Genomic DNA, 17,828 nt, shown 5'->3' with positions numbered 1-17,828 from the left:
ACGCAGTTCGAGTTCCCTCAAAGGGGACCGTCTCGGGTTACGTATGTAACCCTGGTTCCCCGAGAAGGGGAACGAGACACTGCGTCGGCCCGCCGCACCTCTCTCCCCGCCTGAAGCGCCTGCTTCATAGTTTTTAGCTAATGATGAGTGTGTACAGGTGTGCTTTATACTCCTCCGGTTATTCCGTCACACCTTACCGTTCTAGCAACAAGCCAATAGGATTGGAGTGATTTCATTCACGTTCAGACCTGCTACGCCTAGAGGTGTTCCCATAGTGTCGTAACCGACGCAGTGTCTCGTTCCCCTTCTCGGGGAACCAGGGTTACATACATAACCCGAGACGGTCTCCAGCTTGAGACATTAATCTGTCTATACAGAATGAGATTTATGATTCCCCTTGACTCTAGAATAAAGCGCTACCTTACAAGTTAATTAATTCACTGGAGATCTTTAATAATACACTGAAGTGTCTTTTTTTGCTGTACAGCTTTTTGTTGGAGTTGTATAGAAGTTTGGGGTCATGATTTTCTGAAAAAAGAAAATAAGGAGTGAAAATGGGCTTTGGGACGGAATAATTTATTTGATGCATTCTTTCTTCAAGATGACAACAGATGTCAAAGCACAGAGATCACAGGGCGAACTTATTGTTACACCCAGCAATCCAACAGATCAAATGCCTTTTATATTACAAGATTATAATTAATTAATTAATTAATATTTCACAATGTCAAGTAAAACCCACATCTATCAACATGAGTCTGAAATAACATAAGAGAAAAGCACTGCTGTCACTCTTTAATCTTTGATGTGAAATGAATTCACAAGCAATCAGTGACATGCAATGCACAAAAATAACACAGCAGACTAAAATATACAATTACAGGAAGCGTGATGCACAGGATACAAAAGTTAGACTTTTTTTTTCTGTTGATCCATTAAAAATGCAAGCCTTCACCGCTCTTTCATGCTATATTTAGCATTGTTAAGAAGGGTCCTTTTGAAACCCCACTTCCTGCCGAATGTTCCATTAAAAATGGATTAGCCCCAACACACCTGCTCATTGAATCTCATCAGAAAAAAAGTACCTCTCATCCCTGTCAATATTCACTCACAAATGGAGCATCTAATGAGAAGGTGAAATGTAAGGAGCAGCATAATGTGGCTTGATCTAATTAATTATTGTTGTGAGTTTTTTCATACTGTTCATCATCAACAATATACTGATTATAGCATGCATGCAAATAAAAAAGTGCATTGGCCAAACCCTAAATAAGAATCAAAATTTTCTTACTTTACAGAGCTACAAGGATTTAATGTATATATATATATATATTTCTTTGACCAATACTGAATACATAATAAAATGACAAGGGACAGGGCACATTAAAATATCACTTTCTACATGTTTGTTGAACAGCTGTATTGATAAAGTATTTACCTTTTCTTGCAAAGGTTTTATTGCACGTACTTATAGTAACGAGCATAGTTGTTGTCAACTTGAGTAATCTCCACCATGGCCTCTCTGATCTGCTGTCTGGTGACTTGGCATTGTGTGTGGGGACAGGGGAGAGCAGGGCTGCCAACTTTTCAATTAAGTTTGAGATTCAGTATTGCTGAGGTTGGTGCAGTTTATGAGTAGGCCTTCTGTGACATTACCCACTGCAGGGGTCCTCCACTCCTCAGTCCTCAGGAATTTTGCTTAAAAAGTTCAGCAGCCGAATCTATATAAAAATATATTATCTATATAAAGGGAAATATAAAGAAAAAAATTCAAGTGGCAGGTGATAATTCAAAATCTAAATATATAATAGAATATAATGCACTAAGGCTCTCGGGCATTCTGTATTTCTTTCAGATATGTATTCAGCTGCAGATCAACTTTTCTCATTTAATATCATCCATGCTGAGTCAACACACATGTAAGCATGACTGATGGAAGTAACGTCTTTAAATGTGCATGTGGCACCTATTTACGTCAATAATAAATTGATTCATTTTAATTAATTTATAAACCCCTGGACTTTAATAGCTCCTGTATTTCAGCAGGTTTTCTGCTCATGTTCAAAACTTGCTGCACATTCAAAACACATACCTGTGTTGAAAAGTTAAGAAAAAAAGTCATAATATTAGGAGAGGTCAACCTGCCCTAAACTGTGCAGTGGATTATCCTGTGCTATTGCTCTGCCAGTGCTGGCCCTGATGGTTTTGGATCCCTAGGCGAGATTTTAGATTTGAAAGAAAATTTGTACGCAGGATAAGCAGTTGATGATGGATAATGCAGTAGGCTCTCAGGAATTCTTTATTGCTTTCAGATATGCTTCTCATCTAGTTTAACTTTTCTCAATGCTTTCTCCCTGCTGAGTCAACACGTGAACAGGATTTAGTCTTCCTTCCACTTTTGTGTCTCTTTCTGCTGTGCATTACGTTATTCGTGTTCATTTTGAGCATTTAACTGAGTTATGTTTCTATGGTAAAAAAAAAAAAAAACAAGCTCCTGGTATTGCTTAAAATTATTATTATTAATTATTATTGCAAAAATAATGCTTCAATAATGGTCCATTCATGGCTGGGCTCTCATAAAATATAAAAAGGAAAGTTGTATTTTGGGGAATTTGCACATTTGTGACAAATGTAAATAATGCAACCATATTCACATTTCCTAAAGGTGTAATTTACATGTTCATTCTTTAAAAATACAATTTTATTTTCATAGCTTTTGTTCATTTGTACAATTGAGTCCATGAGGGCAACCAAAAAAAGCAGTGAGGTGATGAGATGAGAGTCCCAATTTACAAAAGCACATCAATTACACCTGTCTGTTTATTGTAAACCTGCTCCTAAGATACAATAGGTAAACTGGGGGCTTGTTTAAAGCATGATTGCTACTCTGACCACTTTTGCTGCATGATATACTGTAAACAGTATAGCTTTGTCTTCTCATTTACTTCAAAGAGAAGCAAAACTATCAGCCAAGTGTCAAGAGCTGGAGTCCAGAGCAAGACGGAACAATTTACGCCTTTATGGGGTAAAAGAGGGAAAGGAAATAATAATCAGATTCATTTCATAACCAACTTAATGTGCTCTTCACTAGAGTTACTAGAAGATTTGGATTTGTGTATAGAGGGAGCACATCATGACCATGAAATCCAAAGGAGTCTGCCCCTCTAAGATCTATTTTTTTGCCAGGTTTTCTGACTACAGAGTCGAATAAATGATACTTCAGCAAGCCTGGCAAAAATGAGGTGTATTACAGCACACCTTCAGAGGCCTAGTGGAGTCCATGCCTCGACAGGTCAGGGCTGTTTTGGTGTCAAAAGTGGGACCAACATAATATTTAGCAGGTGGTCATAATGTTATGGCTGATTGGTGTACCTGCATTCACCTGTTGATGCACATACATGTTACTGTTAAGTCCTTGCATATAGATAGCTTATACAGATCGCTTCTTTGATAATCAGCAGGTGGATTTAATAGTAGTTTAGCTTTTGGAATTCATGCTAAAATCACTGCACTCTCATGGTTGACAGTTGTCTCACCATCTCACAGAAACAAAAGCGAAGCCTTACATATACCACACTAATGTTACAGAGAGTAATCTGAGGAATGTGAGGAACAGAATTAAGCCTCTTTCCAGGGAACAAAGTGACCTCCTGTGGGCTAGATCACCATGGGAACACGGAGAGTTGGTGCAGTCACAAAAAATGTTGTCCTTCATGTCTGCTTTGATTAAACTGTGACTTTTCCTTGCTGCCAATACCATCAGTTTCACCTGCAAGAAACACGCCTTGGAAGAAAGGAGTGTAAAAGCTAAATAATGAGAGCATAATACAGGGAATGGGACCAATCTAGTTCCCAGAATAGGAACCTGTTGTCTATGGAAACATAACATGCTAATAGAAACACTGAGAGGAGTATATTGTATAGACTCCAAGTGGCTTGCTCTTCAAGAATTTTTTTTTTCCCAATCTGGGACCGTATCATCATGGAGCTATATTAATTTATGTATAGACCTGTTTTTGATTCCTCCCTGCAGTCCTTAACAACGACCCTGAAGCTGTCATACCACCATCATCCCAGAGCCACTCATGGCAATAACATTCATAGATCGATCATCAGTCATCCAGCCCTATTCATAGAAACAGGCAAGAATTCCCAGGAGGCTTTTCACCATCAGCAGAAATGGCCACTGCACGCAAATGTCACTATTTATCTTGCCCTCACAGGATAAAAAACATCAGTCCGTAAAAACATTGAGGTCCACAAAGAGAACATTCCAAATAGCTTGTAAATCATGCAGCAATGTCAAGAACATCACAGGCTCATACTGAGGACACAGGGAACAGGTGTGAGGTCGAGAACATTTCATAAATAAATTTTTGATATTGACCCTTCCTTCACCCAAATCTAACTATGTCTATGGTAGAAACAGCAGATCACCAGTTATATTATTATATATTATACATATATTCTGACAACCAGGTACATTAATCCCATGTGAACAACCATTAAGTACATATTATAGACATTTTTAAAAGCAGACATTTTGACTTGTCAAAGCAAGAAAAGCAAAGGTGTAAATAAATTAGAGATGGCTCCATTCCATTAGTGGTAAGAGGTAAGAAGAATTGTGTAAATAAATATATCTGCCCCTCAAAAGAGGTGAAAACTCCCTCGTACCTCTACTAGAGTGTTTAAAAGATATTAAGGCCTGGATGGCTTCTAACTTTTTAAATCTAAATGAAGATAAAACTGAGGTCATTGTGTTTGGACCCAGTCGGGCCGGTGATATCCTTTCTGTTGACCTGGGCTACCTTCAACAATATGCGAAACCCGTGGTGACAAATCTGGGTGTGAAAATAGACAATGGTTTTAAACTTGATAAATAGATAAATAATGTTGTTAAATCCAGTTTTTATCACCTGAGGCTTTTATCTAAAATCAAACCTGTTTTATCTCGTAAGCACTTTGAACATGTGATTCATGCTTTTATCTCAACTCGTCTACTCGGACTACTGTAATGCACTTTACATTAGAGTTAACCAAACTCTAAACTCACATTTACAGTTAGTACAAAACTCGGCGCTCGTCTTTTAAATGGAACTTGCAAGCATGAACACATTACACCAGTGCTGGCCTCGCTTCACTGGCTCCCGGTCCATTTTAGAATACATTGTAAGATCTTATTGTTTGTTTTTAAGTCACTGTACGGGTTGGCACCTCACTACATCTCAGACCTCTTACAAGTCTAGACCCCCCCACAGTCACTTAGGTCTGACCAACTTCGGCTGGTCGCTCCAAAAACCAGGTTAAAAACCAGGGGCGACAGTGCTTTTTCAGCAGCAGCCCATAAACTGTGCAATGAGCTACCTCCATAGGTCAAATTGGCCCCGACCCTCGAATGTTTTAAATCCTGTCTTAAAACCGACTTGTATTGCTTTTTTATGAGTTTTTATGTTTTATTTCTTGTTCAGCACTTTGTAAACTTTTGTTTTTTTAAATGTGCTATATAAATAAAATGGATTAGATTGGATTGGAAATTGTAATTGGTGATTACGTATGAGCAAGGGCGGACTGGCCATCTAGAGTACCAGCAGTTTTTCTGGTGGGCCGCTCGACAAATGGCCAATCAACCACATAGTATTAAAAATTTACAAAGAACTGCAAATTGATAGGTATGTGGTAGGGCTGAACGATTAATCGTTTTCAAATCGAAATGGAGATTTGAAAGAACGCGATTAGCTAATAAAATTTAGGTTAATTATACAGCGCATCTGACCTGTTTCGAACAGTCTGGCAGTTACAGATTCCTTCCATTGTCATCCTTGTGTGACAGACCTGCTCGCCAATCAGAGCAGGCACAGGGCGTGTACATTTTACAACCACAAACGAAAGTAGAGGGAAACGTGGGAACAGACACAGGTAGGGGCTGTGTCGCAGTTTTGTCTGGCATCACACAGCAGCGGAGCTTTTAGCCTGCCCTACGTTCTAAACGTGTTGTTAATTTGTCATTTTGTGTGCTTCCGCTCTCTGCAGGCTAACGATACACATCCACATGGAGCATTTCAGAATAAGAGCGTTTTGCCTGCCTGATTTTGCTGAATTGTTCAGACTTTGCTTATTTGTTCAGTTGTCCTTGATTTCTGTGTTTCTACTATGGCTAAGTAGGCTACATAGTTAAATAGTTTCTTTTTTTGTCTGTTTAACTGTGTTTATTGTTGATGTACGATCGGGACTTTGCAACGGGTGTTTTATTTGGAAAATCAACTGGATTTTCTATGCTGTTCTGAGTCTGACTTCCTGCCTGGTTCATCTGCTCTGTGTTGCTTGACCTGGCTTCTGTCAAAAATAGACTGGCAGTGAACGCTAAACTTAAGCAAAACTTAAATAAAAAAAAATCGTAATGGCAATATCTGGCAGGATAATCGCAATTAGATTTTGTCCCCAAATCGTTCAGCCCTGGTATGTGGCTTGATTGACTGGCCCATAGTGTGTGGTTACAGGCCCACTTACACCTAGTTTATCTTTCTTTATGCTTTCTTTCTAATAGGCAATAGAAGTTTAATGTGGTTCCAGCAGTCTGTGAAGCACAATTTACAGATGGCTGTAAATTCAGATTGCTGTGTTTGCAGATTACAAAAATTCATATATTTTTTATGTTTCTATCTGCTACAGAGGCTGACAAATATAGGTTTAACTCTTAACTCAAATTAAGATAATTACATTTAAAAATAATCTTTGGGTTTCTGCTGATATTTATCCACCGACAAATGTTGAGTAGCAATTCTGAAGGGAGGTTATCAAGAAAACCAGAGTCAAGGCCATCAGACAGAGGCATGAACATTTTTTACCAGTTAATATTTAATCTGGAAAGCCGTTCAAAGTTATTTATGAAAGAAGGGGAGAAAGGGATATCCTCATGTCTGAAAGGGTCAGGATCACATTCTCTGCATACAGGCCAAGGGAACATTCAGATGTGCCACACCTTATCCCAGTAATATGAAAGCAAACACAAAACAAAGGGCAAACACATAACCGTGGTCAGCATTTCCTCTGTGGAATTGGTGTACATGACCATATCTGACCACAGATGTATTGTTTTTAGCTGCGATTCTCCTGTTACTCATGCCGCCTCACCAAGCTCCATGTGTTCTCGCATCTTTAATGAACAAAGTGTTTCAAACTTTTGCGCATTCTTTCAGAGCCAAAGCCAACACCTGTCTGATTCCAACACCAACAATCTGGTCGATCACTTCAATCATATCTGCTTGTTGTCACTAAATATTACTGCTCCTCTAAAGGTTAGGCCTACGTCTAAAGCTAGTAAGCAACCCTGGATAAATGACGGCATTCGCAGCCTAAAAAGGGAATGCAGGAAAGCAGAGCGCAGATGGAAAAAATCCAGTCTCCAAGTCCATTACCTCAGTCTGAAGGATTTATTAATTAACTACAATAACATGGTTAAGGATGCGAGAACACACTATTTTTCTGAACTCATTACTACACATAAACACAATCCCAGGTTTCTGTTTAAGACTGTGGATCAGTTGGTAAACCCAACCCCTCCTTGTGCAGCTGGAAGTAATGATGACTGTGAATTGTTTTTATCTTATTTTACCAATAAGGTGGTGTCAATCCAGTGTCCTCCAGCCCACTTAATGTAATACCTACAAAGTTTTTACTGAAAGTAATGGATTCTGTTGGGCCCCATTTTATCTCTCTTTTTTTAACAGCTCCCTATCTACTGGTTGTGTCCCTGATTATTTTAAAACGGCTTGCGTGAACCCACTTTTAAAGAAACCTGGTTTAGATCCCTCCCTCCCACAAATTTTTAGACCAATTTCAAAACTGCCTTTTATTGCAAAGATTCTAGAAAGAATTGTGTCCAAACAGCTGCTCAATGTACTGGAAAATATTTGAAAAGGTTCAATCTGGTTTCAGGAAGTACCACAGCACTGAGACTGCCCTGCTTAAAGTCATCAATGACCTTTTAATGTCTGCTGATGAAGGCATGTGCTCAGTCCTGGTACTCCTGGACCTTAGCGCTGCTTTTGACACCATTGATCACAACATCATGTTAGACAGACTGAGGCACTGGGTGGGGATCTCTGGTACTGCCCTAGAATGGTTTTCATCCTACCTGTCAAATAGGAAGTTTTGCGTGTCTGTAAACAACTATGTCTCTTCGTTCTGTCTAGTTAAATATGGTGTGCCTCAGGGGTCGGTCTTAGGACCCATTTTGTTTTCCTTTATCTGCTTCCCCTTGGACATATTATCCATAAACATGGCATTTCTTTTCATATTTATGCTGATGACACACAAATATACTTGCCCGTCAGATCCACAGACCCTGGAATGCTGAGTTCACTTAACTGCCTTTGTGAAGTTAAAAAATGGATGTCAAATAATTTCCTCCAGCTGAACTCAGACAAAACTGAAATCCTGGTCATTGGGTCTCAGCAGATGGTAAATCAAATACTGCCATCTGCTTGTTCAATTCAATTCAATTCAATTCAATTCAATTTTATTTATATAGCGCCAAATCACAACAACAGTTATCTCACAGCGCTTTTCATAAAAGAGCAGGTCTAGACCGTACTCTGTGATGATATTTACAGAAGCCCAACAGTTTTGTTTCCTAGTAAATCACATTAAGCCTGTTGCAAAGAACCTTGGTGTTTGGTTTGATAGTAATTTAAATTTCGAGCAGCACACCACAAAGATTGTTCAATCATGTTTTTATCAACTTAGAAATATAGCAAAAATTTGATCTATGTTAACTTTTAAGGACACCAAGGACCATTTTACACGCCTTCATCTCATCATGCCTGGATTATTGCAACAGCCTTTTCACCTGTTTAACCCAAAAATCTATTGATCGACTCCAGATTGTCCAGAACTCAGCTACCAGGCTTTTAACCAGAACAAAGAAATATGACCACATTACTCCTATTTTAGCTTCATTACACTGGCTCCCAGTATGTTTTAGAATTGACTTTAAAATTCTATTGATCACTTTTAAAGCTCTTCATGGCCTCTCGCCTTGTTATATTTCTGAACTTTTAGTCCCATACACACCAGCACGTACCTTGAGATCCTCGGGCAGAGGTCTGTTGTCTGTTCCAGAGTCTCGACTGAAAACTAAAGGGGACAAAGCTGTCAGGGCCGTGTTGAAGCACTTTGTAACTTGTTTTTGAAAAGTGCTCTACAAATAAAGATTATTATTATTATTACTGGCTTTAATAGAGGTGGTGACGGTGCAGTGGATAAGCTACCTTTATTGTGAGAGACCTGGGTTCAACTCCCCACTGTGACCATCCACCATTGTGTCCCTGAGCAAGACACTTAACCCCTAGTTGCTCCAGAGGCGTGCGACCGCTGACATGTATATGGCAATTGTAAGTTGCTTTGGATAAAAGCGTCAGCTGAGGGAATGAATGTAGATAATAGAAATAGCAAAAGGTTTGAGAACCACAAATAAGAGCATGGGGGAGAGTCAGCAACCCTGTCTGGTTCCACGGTTTATTAGTAAAACAGAGGATTTTGGACATGTACCTCAGTTTAATTTGGTCAGTGTTGAAGAAGGGGAACCTATCTGGAATGAACCCCATGTTGTCAAAACTTTTGCAATGATCTTTCGATCACTGTTTGGCAAGCTCAAAGGGTGATAGGATGCAACATTAGTGTCAGCCCTGTCTTTTTTCAAGAGAAGACAGTTATGAGCGTCATACGCAGTGGTAGGAAAAATTCCACCTTTCACTAAGCAATTTACTATAATAAGTCAAAGGGGGAAACCTGTGCCTACATGGACTTTATAAATTCTATTGCAAACCCATCATGGCCACTGGACTTTCCTTTAGGAAAAGGAACAAATGGAAATGGAGGACAGGACAGTGTGGCTGGAAAGAACGCAATGAAAAAATTTAAGGAGGGAAGGATTTTACTTTTTATTCTAATCCACACCATTATTCAATGATAGATATTTTTATGCGTCATAACAACATATAAACTAAAGTCTTGAATTGTGGTATAGAGATGGATAAAGAATCTTTTTTTTTAAATACTGGAGACTTAACATGTCGATTCTATCGTATGAAAGGGTGGTGGAAGAAATAAAACAAAATGTTAAGGAATATTTGCAATTAAATGACAATGGTGAGGTATAAATTCCTACAACTAAGACATTACCTTCAGAGAAGATGTCAAAGAAAAATGGGAACTGGAAGCATGTATTATAATAAGAGATGAAAAATGGGAGGAAACGTTTAAACCAAGACATAAACTAACTAAAGTTTATGTCATGGACGGAATTTGCATTATTTAGCAACAATTCCTCTAACTTAACCGACAAAATTGGTCGTCTATCCATGCCTTCCAAAACACATATAAGCATTTCCCATACGAGTCCAGCAACAAGTGACTGGACATTAACAATGTTACGTAAGTTACTTGAAGCAAGTCACACCAAAGGCACCAAAACTACTTGGTTAGGAGAACATTGTGGTTTGGAAAATTAATAAGTTTACATAAGTCATGTGACTTGTATATATCACATGACTTCACACGTGTGACAGAATTCATGTGACTATTAGTGCCGATAACATTTCCCAGTACATCTTTATTCCCCCTTAACCTAAATACAGTTGGGACCACAAATGGGATTTTTAGTTTAAAAGTAAGAAGGTTTATGTCTGATTTTGGTGGAATGCATCTGTGGTTTGACTTTCCACCTAAAATAAAACAAATTCACCTGCACACAGTTTATGCTAGGTCGGCATTTTGAAAGAATTTATGCGCTCACTGTGTCAGTCAAATATGGCTGAGGTGAAAAACATTGGATTACAGCCATCATGTCCCAGTGGGATGTACAGTAGCTGCGTGTTTTGGTAGGTAAATAAAATACAGTTTGGGAAAATCAGTATACTGAGCTGAAATAGACCTGACAGAACCGTCACCTTCTCTGTAATGTCACAGTATTTTTCATGATTCCGGCGCTACTTTTGTCTCTTTTCCTCCTATCCCTGCATGTTTTCACTCTTCAAAAACCCATCACATATCCAGAGAGGGAAGGAAGTGACAAGCTCAGCTCAGCAGTAATTGGCCATCTCGCAGATGACACGGCAGATAGACACAGGGGAGACAGATAGAAGGAGAAGCTGATCCATATAAAACAAAGGTCCACCCGCTCTTGGAGGTATCTGCCCCTCTACATGATTCAAAGGCCAGAGATGACATTAGGTTGATTGTTCAGAGCCTAATAGATAGTTTTGCTACAATGTTAAAGGGGTCTTTGATGAAACTGATAAAGGGAAACCATGACACAGTTACATTTATCAAACCACATTCAGCTTCAGAGGGGGCTTTCTCTTGGGGCTCTCTCTTTGTCACAGTGTTGTTCTTGGTTCTATTTGTTGTACATTACTGTAAAGTTTCGTTGTTGTGTGGCTCGTAGGGCTATCTGTGAAAAATGTTTACTTTTTTGGTACCAACGGAAATTTGTCCAGATAGGAAATCTTAGCCATTTAAAGGGATTGTAAGTGATTGCAATCCAATACACATGCTGTTAAATTGAGCAAATATTCGCTACAAATATCCGGTTCCTTCACAGCACTGGCTTTACAAACAAAGGAAGTGGTGGACCTTGCCACACATTGTTCCAGCCAATCAGCAACAGGTGGCATTAGTGATCATGCGCAGAAGTGATGGGGGGAGTGGGAGAGTTCTGTACACCATGCACTGGGAAAAAGGAGACATAGCAGAGAAACAGCCAAAGGAAAAACAGGAAATGGTCTGAAGAGTATAAACAGAGAAGAAAGATATAACCATGCCAGGTCAAAGGCATTTTCACCTTTTCAGAAATCATCTTAAAGGTTTCTCCGTCATTTATCAGAATAATCTTCAAATACGCAGCACCAGTCTGGACCACAACATCACATCACCAGTTCAAGAAACTACAGATCATCCAAAACAAGGCAGTACGAACGGCGTACAGACTCCCACAATATATCAGCACCCAATATATCCTCAGTATGTCTGGACTCACAACCATCCAGGAGAGAAATACCTTTCTCAAAGAGAGCAATTCACAACCCAGAAACAGTTAATCCATAAAGCACAATGGGCCACCGGAACGCCCCTCTCCACCATCTCCAAAAAAACATCATAACTAACAACATTCTGCCACCGCCACAGACAACACCGCTATGATTTAATTTAATTTTACTGAAACCTATTTTAATTTCACTTCACACACACCTCATACCAATCTAGTGGATCACCATTAGTTGTCCCCATCATGTGTTTTATACACATACATATTTTCTTTACTATTATTCTTATTATAACATACTTGTTGTATTTATTTTTTTAAATTACAGAAATAGTAAAATGATAAAAATAAATAGTATTATACATATATTATTTCCTCTCATTCATTTATCTATTTTTATTCATTTACCAATTTTACTATTTTATACTTTTAAACAAAACCTTGGACTCATACTCCTTCCAGCCTCCCAAGTGCCCACCACTGTCTCCTCCACACGGAGTTTCACACTTTTTTAATGTGGGTCTCTTTTAAATCGGATTTGTTTTTCTGGACAGAAAAGGGCATAAGCCCTGAGCTATCCTTAAACCAAGTCCAGTTACCATTGATTTTAACCTTCCTTGGATAACTATGACCTGGATGACTGAAATCTTCACAGACATCACAGCACTTTACAGTGAAGAGCAGCACTAAACCACACATAGCACTTGGCATTTAGGTCAGAGTTTAATTCCTGTCTCATCAGACTGAAGAGTTGTTTGGCTTTTAAGTGCTAGCAAATATACACCAGTTGGGCCGTTGAGCTTTTACTCAGGAGTGGATTTCAGCTGGCCACTTTGGCACACAGCGCTAAGAGATATGGAGGTGCAGAGATGGACAGAAGTTTTGGTTGTTCCCAACCTCTTCCACTTCAAAGTGATAGAGCCCAGTGAGCTCTTGGTAGCTTTCAGTGCTAATCCATTAGGTTCCAACTCTATACCTCTACCCAATACTGTGTTACAGGTCTATGAAGAATAAAAAAAGTAAAAAAGTCACTTGGGTCAATTAAGAGACTTTGTGTTCTTTACGCAATACCACTTCTACCAGCTCACTGCCTGCCCATGGCTTGTAAGCTGCAGTTGCCAGCAACAAGTCTTTTTGGCATTGTCTCTCTGTTTCCCTGCCAGCTGCTGTCAAACACTGACACGCCCCTTAAGAGGCTGAGAGAAAATGATCATATTTGATATATCTTTCAAAAATACTGAAAGGCTCACTGACTGTGATTTCAGTTGGACTTCAATATCACAGCACCTAGTACAGTCAGGGAATTAAGCAAATCTGACTTTGGTACCTCAAAGTGGTAGTATCAAGAAAATTACTGTGGCAATTAACAACGCACAACGACAACCCCAAAGTTTTCTACTAAGAAATTGAGAGAGCTTGTGTAACTTGAACTCGCAACATCCAGCACACATCTAAGAGCTGAAGCTATGAGGGGGAGGCCTGAGCTACACTATCGGACTTTTACCTGTTGAAGCACAAGTGTTAATACAACACAGAACAGGCCGGGGCCAGTTAGCATGCCAGCTTCAGTAGATATCTCTGCAACAAAATATATAGATGTCTTTGAAATAACCTCAGAACTGTTACTAACAACTAATAATGATAATGTTAGTTCATTTTTTGAATGTTTTAAATCAACATTCAGGCCAAATGTTACTCATTGTACCTGTTAAAAGCACACTACAATCCCAAGTGTTTTTGTTGTTTCCACAGAGCAGATGAAGGGAACAAGAACCAACTAAGAAGCCCTGGGACTATATTCAGATAATTAGGTCTATGGTGTATATCACCAGGCCTGTGTAGAATGAGACTCAGCAGTGTCTGATTACTTCTGCTACAGCAAAGGTGTTTATTAACATGTGGCCAACAGATACCAGTAGCTAAGCACGCAAATATTCTTCACAAAACTATTTTGCCATCAGATACTTCACTATATTACTGTACTACCACTCAACAGCAAGATTTCAAACAACCAATATGTGTGCAGTTCTTAAAATAGATATACGACACAATACATTGTGGAAGTAGAGACTATAGACCTGATTCATGGATTACACTGAAACTACCACAGGTATTTCCAGGTAACAAATCATAGCATTTAACATATCATTTGAATTACCTTGAAACAAATGGGCATGTTTGGAACATAAGGAAGGATAGATTTCGGGATTATACTATGGTAGTTACAAATTTTGACTTCCAAGAGTTTAATGTGATTTTGAGGATTGAAGGCCTCTAATATTGTGAAAACATCAACCTATGTTACCTCTTTAGTATCAGGTTATTACTCCATTTATGTTACCATATGACCATTTTTTTAATAATGATTTGTCCATCAATTGGTAGGGTGGTACTTCCTCAGGCTGGGGCGATGTTGTGCTAATGTTGTAATATTCAGGGTCAAAAGAAACTGTGTGAACGTTTGGCTCATTTTAAGCCAACTAAATAACAAGAGAAGTAGGTTGGATGCCATCAACAGTTTTTATACGTAGCTTTTTGTGAAAATTTATACTGCAGTGCTAGCTCAGCTACATTGCATCCTGGTACATGGAGCTACTGCCACAGTGTTAATGAGGTTTAAAATGCACATGTATATGATAGGCCACAAATCTGCCCAGTGGAAAAATAAGGGCTAGTGGCTAGAAACTGAGGTGTGAGGAGAAAGGCAGGTTTCTTGGCGAGTGACCAGCGTTAGCTAACGATACCTAATCCTTCACAATGTTGTAAAGCTATCACATACCAGGCAGTACCAAAACAAGTGGCAAGTGAATACTACAGATGCTAATGTGCAAGGATCAGCTTGCTAGGCTAGTCGTAGCTAGCATTGCTAACTCTACATTGCAATGCATTGCTAACTCACTACATTTAGGCAATGGTGTTTGAATGAAGGAGAGAGACAAACAAGACAGACAAAAAGAGAAGCAGACTTAGAAACAGAGAGAGAGAGGAGAGTTTTCTGAGCGCTGCACACAACAACATTTTTCATTTCAGATGTGCCAATAAAGTCCCATCTCTTCACCTGCAAAGAAATCACCCAGACATGAAAGCTTGCTCTGATCTTGTCCAGTTGGAAAACTGTAGACTCAATGTCCTGACATGCAGGAATTTATAAAGCCTGCACAGACACAAAAATTTGCCAGGATGTTAAATGCAAAAAAAAAATGAGAGAAGAAAGAGTATATGACAACTAAGGATGTTGATTCTTATGTTCTCTTCAGGTAGTCGGAGAAGTCAAGTAAAATACATGATTCCAGAATATAAGACAACTGTAATTATAAGATATAAATGAAACATAAACATTGCAACTGTCTTTGCTCCTCTGTAACAGTAAGCACTAATTCTCGGCTGCTTGACAAATGATTCTGTCCCCTGTGTGTTTCGGCAGTAAAGATGTTGGGGGACACTTTGGCGACGTTTTGGCCGCAACACACTCTACATAAGCCTTCAGAAACTCCTGGAGGTTAAACTGAGCTAAGGAAACATTTTTATGGCTAACTCTAAAAGACTCCCTATAAGCAAATGTGGAGACACACACTAATCTAGCAACAATAAGGTTACACACAAAAATTCAAATTGAAACACCCTCTCTAGGAGACAAAAATAATATCTGATGTAGCGAACAATACATACTTGTCTATACCTAAAATATAATAGACGCCCTGCTTTTTTAAACCACATTTTTAAGAAACAATATCGTCTTATTTTATTCAGGCTAGAAATCCATCTCAATCTTGTACAGACTGACAGGTAACTCGTTGATTGGACAGCTTTGGTGACTGTCATCCTGCATCGTCAGCGGATCATCAGGACCCACGTGGGGAAATCAAATTCCCGTGACTGACAGAAGTTCATGCAGCACTTCAATGCTTCTGATGCGTATCGCAAAGAGCTCACAAAGAAATAACACATTATAAGCATTATTAGTAATATTAGACTGCAAATCAACCACATGTTGTGAATAATGACGTAGAAACAGGACGAAAAGGAGCTGTCTTGTATAGTAATGATTCAGGGCTATTACTGTGGGATCGCTGTCACAAAATGTTTTATGGACTTAATGAACTGACAAAGTACACGGAGCACTGGCCCATTTTTAGCCGCTTTTGACCTATTAATCAGGAAAAATATCCGCACTGACATGTATCCGTGGTTACCAAATGATCTGCATAAAATGTGCCTATAAATGGCTTATACAGATCAATTATAAGATCGCTTCCTGAATACATTTCACGATCAGCAGATGGATTAATTAGTGGTTTAGCTTTTGAAATAATACACAGATCACATATCTGCTATCAATAAACCCCGTGGTTGGTTCATTTGCTTTTACCAGAGTCAGCTTGGAAGCGGACTGAGACCAAAAAGGTGGCAGTTGTTTGGTCCCCACCAGAGTTCGATTGGCAGCTTTCACATCAGCCCAAACAAACCGTACTGACTGGGAAAACGCACGAGGATTTGTTTTAACCAAACAGGTTAGGTGTGAAAGCACACATAGTAATGGGTATGTCTCAGGCAGGACCTCCCAAGAGTGGACATCTACTGCCTCTGAAGTCGTGTTATATAAAATTACGCGCTTAATCAAGTCCTCTCCAGCTCCTTTGCCCTTCTCCAGCTTCATTGCCCTTCTCCACCTCCTTCCTCTCTATGTGACATTCTCTCTACCTCTTCCCTCTGTCTGCCTGTCCCCTCCTCCTCTACACCCTCCTTTTGTTCTTTCCTATACATCACATACATTTTTCCCCTTGCTGTTTTCTCGCTGACTTTCCTTTTTAGCCTCTCTCACCACCACCCCCCGCATCCAGGTCACAAGGAGCCTCCTGTTCCCGAGTCTTACTTAAACTTCAGTTATGTCAGCCAGCCTGCAGCAGAGCTGTGCCAAACCCCTAGGGATCCAGTGACCTTAGGAGCGAACAGAGAGGAAATGCAATATATACTGTAGTGGGGAAAATGGACAAAGTATATCTGAAGAAACAAAGAGAGTAAGAAAAGGAGGCCGAAGAAGAGAAACGGCGTAAGCGATACTAACTACAGAATGCAGTATGTCTGTTGGGCTGAATGTAAATTTTAGGTGTTGTTTCCTGGGGTAAGGACTCGGGCTTAAGAGGTAAAAAAAAGTGAAATTCCTGATTAAGGCTAAATTAAATCCACTTCGATTAGCAATGTATCGTATTGTTACAAAAGAATCTCTATCTACATTAACAACCTGAGAGAGAAAAATAGACACCCCTACTGGATAGCTAAGTATGCACTGACTAGAGTGTGCTTGTACCTGTGTTTTGTTGATCAGTTCTGTTATTTTCCTTTGTTTTCTTTCCTTCTTGTCTTTGTGTGTTCAGAAATCATAATGTTTCACTCAAGTGGAACCATTTTTAATTAAAACAGACAAATATTTTTCTCCATTTGTAACCCCTACAGCTAATTCACTAATTTTTGCATCTACTCTTTGTATTGACTTTGTTATGAGACGACGGAAACCTCAATGTTCTGGTGGCCTAGTGGTTACCATACAACCGCAACGCCCCCAATATGATTCTAGTCATACCCTTTCATCTCACCCCACGTTTCCCATGTTTATGCACAAAGCACATTTTTTCTGGCCTAGCCTACCATATACACAGCACTTAACATTATGTCTTTGCAAAACAACCAGTTTCTACACACACTGTGTCCAATCTTAGTGGGTAAATTTGAAACAAATCTAAATTCATGTAGATCCATGATTAATTCCAGCTGTTGTTTTTCT

General features: G+C 39.2%; 1 protein-coding gene across 1 annotated transcript in view; it reads right to left on the bottom strand.

Moving 5' to 3' along the window:
• ptchd4 (patched domain containing 4) overlaps positions 1 to 17,828 on the bottom strand; it is a 40,687-nt gene that overhangs the window by 13,228 nt on the left and 9,631 nt on the right. The gene's annotated exons all lie outside the window — the stretch shown is intronic.

The sequence above is a fragment of the Micropterus dolomieu genome, linkage group LG10 (genome assembly GCF_021292245.1).
Source record: "Micropterus dolomieu isolate WLL.071019.BEF.003 ecotype Adirondacks linkage group LG10, ASM2129224v1, whole genome shotgun sequence".
NCBI classification, from domain to species: Eukaryota; Metazoa; Chordata; class Actinopteri; order Centrarchiformes; family Centrarchidae; genus Micropterus; species Micropterus dolomieu.
This window is presented reverse-complemented; position numbering and strand designations above follow the sequence as displayed.